This window comes from Triticum urartu, chromosome 7 (assembly GCF_003073215.2).
Source record: "Triticum urartu cultivar G1812 chromosome 7, Tu2.1, whole genome shotgun sequence".
Lineage (NCBI taxonomy): Eukaryota > Viridiplantae > Streptophyta > Magnoliopsida > Poales > Poaceae > Triticum > Triticum urartu.
The window spans coordinates 577,888,575-577,894,633 of NC_053028.1; the positions used below are offsets into that span (position 1 = coordinate 577,888,575).

The following is a 6,059-nucleotide window of genomic DNA, read 5'->3' on the forward strand; positions in this document are numbered from 1 at the left end:
CATATTTCATTCACTACACCATGACACTACAAAGACGACATGCAACTATTGGTATAAGTGAGAATCGCCGACACGTTTTTTGTCCCAAACTATACCGAAACACAGTATATTAGTATTATTATAAGTTTGTGACACATTATCTGTCGCCAAAACTCATAAAAACACCATCAAAATTTCTGTCGGTAGATGAAGACAATGCCGTCTATTTGTGTGTCGCTGATTCATGTGGACACAAAAAGTGTCGGCGTTTCCCTTCAGCCCATGTCCGAAAAATATGGCGCGCAAAGAGAGCCATGCGCGCGCCATGCCAAACACCCGATTTGCACCAGCCCAGAAAAAGAAAAAGAAAAAAGAACACCTGACACATCGACCCCGACCTGTTCGATCCCCAATCTCACCCCTCTCTCTCTCTATCTCGCCACCCACACACCCTAACCCTAACCCGACCGCGCCGCCGCTCCCAACCTGCGTGCCTCCGCCCCAAACCACCCGCCAGTCCCTCGCGCCACCACATCTCGGACCCCGGCCTCCCTTCCCTTAGTCCGCAGTAGTAGCAACGCCGTCTGCGACGGAGGAGAACCGTCCGCCGCCGAGGAACAGCAGCGCCGTCCGCCACCAAGGATCCACCGCGCGCCGGGAACAGCAGCACCATACGTCGAAGGATTCGCCGCACAGAATGCTATTGAGGAGCAGCCTGCCGTTCTTCGTCCTCCACTGGCGACCCCTGTCTCGGCCCCGCCTCCAGATCTGAACAAGTAAGATGAATTTTTTTTCCTTACCTATCTTCTCGTATGTTGCTATATGGAGTCCATATTTTATTATGAATGGTTTATAATCTGATGGTATGCCTTGCGTGATTATAGTCGGGTGGTTCCAGGTCTAGGTCATGGCATCAGTGGTGTGGCGTTGTTCTGTTTTCTCAATGAATAGCAGTCGCTTGTTGGATGGGAATTGCTACTGTAAGTCATCTCAGCGAGTAGTATTGACCCCCTAAAGAAAGGAGTATCGACACAATACACAAAATTATTAGGCTGCAGAAGTATGGGGTACATCAGTACATGGACATAAAAAAGTAAAGGATATACATGATAGTGTTTGCTTGTCTTTGTCAGTTTTTTTAATTTTCTTTTTGAGTGGCTTCACACACATGTGTTTTTCCGCCTTACTGTATCGCCGCAGAGACAATACTTGCAGGGATTGTGAAAAATAACTTGAAGCATGCCCATTAGTTAGTAGAGCATATATTTGCATTGCAGCGATGACTTTATTAGTGTGTGTGTTCACTTCTAGGTCACTGCATCATGTCAAAAAAACCCGGCACTGCTACAATTTCTGAAATAAAAGGAAGTGCATGTGAAGAACCATGGCGACACATATGAGGAAAATATATTTGAGTCAATATATATACACATATAAATGGATGGAAGGAATGTTCATGAAGATTTTCTATTTGTTCTTTTCTGTGAGGGAAAGACAGTTTATTACTCCCTCCGTCCCATAATATAAGAGCGTTTTTGACACTAACACTACACTAGTGTCAAAAACACTCTTATATTATGGGATAGAGGGAGTACTTGTTAGTTTGAAAAATTGTAAAGAAGATAGTCTGCAGTAAAATGTGTATAAAAAATATAGGTCAATGATATACTATGATAATTCCTCCTTGTTTTTTTGTCTGCAATAGTTGATTAAATTTTTTGAGGGGGGTTCAAAAAAACACTTCATGAGCTTATTTTTGAATGGCTGAATAGATTAGTTATGTTCTAATCCGAAGTCCGGCAAGTGTTCTTCACATGTTAGATTTTCCTGCGATTCAAAATCCTGCCCACCTATTCTAAACCCAAATATGTATTATCCACTCGTCAAGCCTATGAAGGCCCAGTGGCTTTGATGCACGCCCATTACCCAATAATAAAAGTAGAAGAACCTATAAACATAGGAAAGATTAACATGCACGTGCTTTTTCGAAAGGTCTTCTTGTAAGTTTGCCTTTTAATGTGTATACATGAGCTGGTTTTCTACTGTCAATTTTGACTCAACTTGAACGTCTCAATAATGAACCCTTTTTGCACATGACATTTTTGAATTATCTCCTCACGGCAGCAGGTGATTTTCTCATGGATGTTTGCACAGGAGCTTGTTATTGCTTCCATATATACTGGTTTTGTTCAGCTGGTCAAGTTGTTGTTGCTCCCTCCGTTGCGCAGAACAGTACCCCTGGAGATGCGCGGAGTAGGCTACTCCTCTGACCATAACAATTGGCTGCTACTGACGACACGAGGTGATCTTATATGTTCAATTCTTAATTGTTGTTTCAAATCCTTAGACTAGTGGCTGGGATTGTATTAGTTATTTGGAGATACCTATTTGTACTGAAGTTCAGTTAGTAAGTTGAATATAGCCCTCTTGTTCTAGCCATGTGCAGTTGAATTGAATATTTTTGGTCCGCTTCTCACTCTTGATTTTTGCAAAAAAAATCTAAAATCCTTGGTCAGTGATATGTTAATTATACATTGCTAGCTAGTTCTATGCACACACAATACTTGGTTGGGACTGAAAACTGTAGCACTTGAGCAAGAAAGGCTGACTACCGATTCATTAGCATGTCAATCTGGTCTTCCTCTATGCACTTCTTATGGCTCATTAATAGCATGGTTTAGCTCACTGAAATAGGAGAGGAGCTGCACAAGACAGAAAAAGCACAAATGGCCAAGTACACTTGACGGAAGATTGACGAAACAGAGAGGAAGAGAGCACAGGTAAAAACTGAGACCAAAGGCACTTAGACTTGAGTAATAGTTCCAGTAAGCTCACAGTACTACTTCCACAACCGCGAATGGTAAATTTTAGAAGTACAAATGAAAGCATAGAAATTAACACAAATTGCTAGTTTAGGTCTTTAATGATTTCCGAACAGATTGAAAGTCCAAGCCTTGATGAATTGATAGTCCACGCATGTTTTGCGAAGTATTTTAAACGAAATTGCAATTGAAATCTAGATGCAGCTACTTTAGATATATTTGTTGCAATTAGTACACATTTTTCCCCTATCCAAGGTCTTCTACTATTTCAATACCCATTATATGTGAAAATATGTGGTGATAAAAGAAACACATCTACAGTCTGTAATTTCTTCCTAAAAGTGAAACTTAAGAATGTCAGTGAGTGGTGAAATGTACACTCTTGTTTGATCTAATTTATGGATTCCATTTCCTTGTACTTCTAAGAAAATAATTAAGTCTTGCATTAGGTATAGAACACAAAGACAACATTAGTTGCATCTTTTATTGAGGAAGAAACTCATTAGATCTATCTAGGTCGAACAAGTGTATGTCTAAACTGTCATATTTATTCACAGATTTTGCCTGCTTGCTTCAAAACAGAAATGTGGCTTTTGCTTGCTTATAATTTTGGTTATGGTGTGGCTGCCTATTACTCAAGATGATCTCATATCATATCATCAATTTCAGGAACATTATCTCAGCTGTCGTTGATTTCAGAACAGATCGTTGGCATTGTACCTTCAAGGGACTATCCTTTTGCCTACTGAGCACACAAAACAAATGCGCCTATATATTTATTTAAGGGAAACAACATGCTCCCGTTTTTGGTCAATCGGTGGATCTGACTAATACATAACTACATATATATGTGTGAGGTATTATTCATGTGTCATTTTTTGTAATTCGAGTAAGTTGAAACTGATGGTCTCAGATGGTTTGTGTATTAACTTTGATCAGAACTTGCATCTCCAAATACTGAGTAGAGGGTTGCCTTTTGTGCAGGAATTTGCAGCAGGATCCCTTGCTTGTGCTCTCCGCCTATCCTCACTCCTTAGACCTTCCCTTTGCTTATCACCATACATTTTATTTAGAGTGGTGTCAAGATGCATCTCCTCTGCCAAGATGATGGGCAGAGGGCCTAAGCTCTAGGTGAACTCCTCCACCAAGAATGTGCTGTATATTGTACGATGTTTTCATTGTTAATGTCTGCAATCTAATGCTTTGCTCTGCTATTTTAATTTCATGTAACAAGCATACTCTCATTATCTATACGCATGTGTTTGTAATAACTTGTACGCATGAGTTTGTAAGAAGTTGAATGCTGGTAATGATGCTTTATTTTCTACAAAATTGGGCTATATGCTCATGGCTGCTTCCTGATAACTGTGCATGTAACTGGGTTTCTTCACTTCATTTAAATGATTAGTATGTTTTGGGCTTTGACCTATGCATATAACAACACTACCAAGCCAGTTTGTTGTACATCTTCTGTTTTTGGTTCTTTGGACTCAGGAGTAACTCAGAAGTTAGAACGAATGTACTATGATAATACTGCTCAAACATACGGTGCTTTTGCAGGGTCAAATGGCGGGAAGTATCAAGTCGAAGATATTATGGCTTCTATACATCTTCTATTTTCTTTAAATGGAAGTTGATGTCGGTTTGGTGATCGAAGACTTGGGCTCTTCCATAGTGTTTCGTAGAGTGATGGAACACTTAAGTCTCTTATGAACTAGGCCCATATTATGTAACATGCCACAACTTGTATGTTGACTTGAGTATTTTTTTCAATGGTTGTAGCAAGGAAAACTAATGGGTCTTCTATATATGTTGAATAAATGCGTTGGTCAATGGCATTTTGTGATGAATAGAAGAGTGTAATTGTTGGTATATCTATTGCAAAGTGAACATGAATTGAATATTTTGAATTTATTTTCATGTTAATATATATTGCATTTGCATTTGTGCTGAAATGTATAAGCCTGGCAGCAAATGTGTCGGAAAAACTATTGGAGGCCGCAAAGACTGTTGGCATAGCATACTTACAGAGAAATTATCAGGGTAGCAACGGCCGTTGCACTATCTGTCGGTATAACACACTGTCAAACGATCTGTCGGCATAGAATACTCTATCGCTGAAGAAATGTCTGTCGCTATAGCCCTCACCAACCCAGTCAAAATGTCCGTTGGCATAGATTTATCTGTCGCTAACGACTTTTCCCGGCAGGACTATAGGCGACAACTCCTTTCTATCGCCAAAAGTCTTTCCCGACACTAAATGTGTCGCCTTAGGTGACCTATGACGACAGATTGTTTGACGTTGCTTTGAGTGTCGTGGTGTAGTGATTATAGCATTCAAAGACTTTTCTTTAAGCTTAAGTAATAATTTCTTAAGATTAGATCTATCATTGCAAGCTAAAAAGTCTCTAGCAGTTTCTTCATCCATAACATAACCCTCAGGCACAACAAGCAATTCATATATAGGGGGAGAATCTTCATCATCACTTTCATCAATATTATCAGTTTCAATAATTTCATTCTCTCTTACCCTAGGAAGTTGTTCATCAAGAAATTCACCTAGTGGCATAGTATTATCAAGAATAGAAGTAGTTTCATCATAAGTATCATGCAAAGCAGAAGTGGCATCATCAATAACATGCGACATATCAGAATGAATAGCAGGAGTAGGTGTCGCCAGTTTACTCAAAACAGAAGGTGAATCAAGTGCAGAGCTAGATGGCAGTTCCTTACCTCCCTCATAGTTTAGGGAAAAATCTTGGTTCTTTTATCTTTCAAGTTCTTCATAGTGATCAGCAGAGATAAATCCCAAGTGACTCAAAGAATAGAGCTATGCTCCCCGGCAACGGCGCCAGAAAATAGTCTTGATAACCCACAAGTATAGGGGATTGCAACAGTTTTCGAGGGTAGAGTATTTAACCCAAATTTATTGATTCGACACAAGGGAGCCAAAGAATATTCTCAAGTATTAGCAGCTGAGTCGTCAATTCAACCACACTTGGAAACTTACTATCTGCAGCAAAGTATTTAGTACCAAAGTAGTATGATAGTAACGGTAACGGTAGCAAAACTAATAGTTTTGGTTTTATAGTGATTGTAACAATAGCAACGGAAAAGTAAATAAGCGAAGATCAATATGTGAAAAGCTTGTAGGCATTGGATCAGTGATGGATAATTATGTCGGATGTGATTCCTCGTGCAATAGTTATAATATAGGGTGACACAAAACTAGCTCCAGTTCATCAATGTAATGTAGGC

At 39.6% G+C, this 6,059-nt stretch overlaps 1 long non-coding RNA gene across 9 annotated transcripts; it reads left to right on the forward strand.

The window, feature by feature from the left end:
• Positions 1-343: 343 nt before the first annotated feature.
• On the forward strand, positions 344-4,715 carry LOC125519459. 9 transcript variants are annotated; one of them, XR_007288259.1, is made up of 7 exons: positions 344-755; positions 864-959; positions 2,104-2,281; positions 2,661-2,759; positions 3,471-3,658; positions 3,786-3,932; positions 4,362-4,715. It is a non-coding gene; the product is annotated as an uncharacterized LOC125519459 (long non-coding RNA). The 9 variants fall into 9 exon arrangements; XR_007288260.1 differs by having other exon boundaries at positions 2,134-2,281; XR_007288256.1 differs by having other exon boundaries at positions 2,134-2,281; positions 2,674-2,759.
• The last annotated feature ends 1,344 nt before the right edge of the window (positions 4,716-6,059 follow it).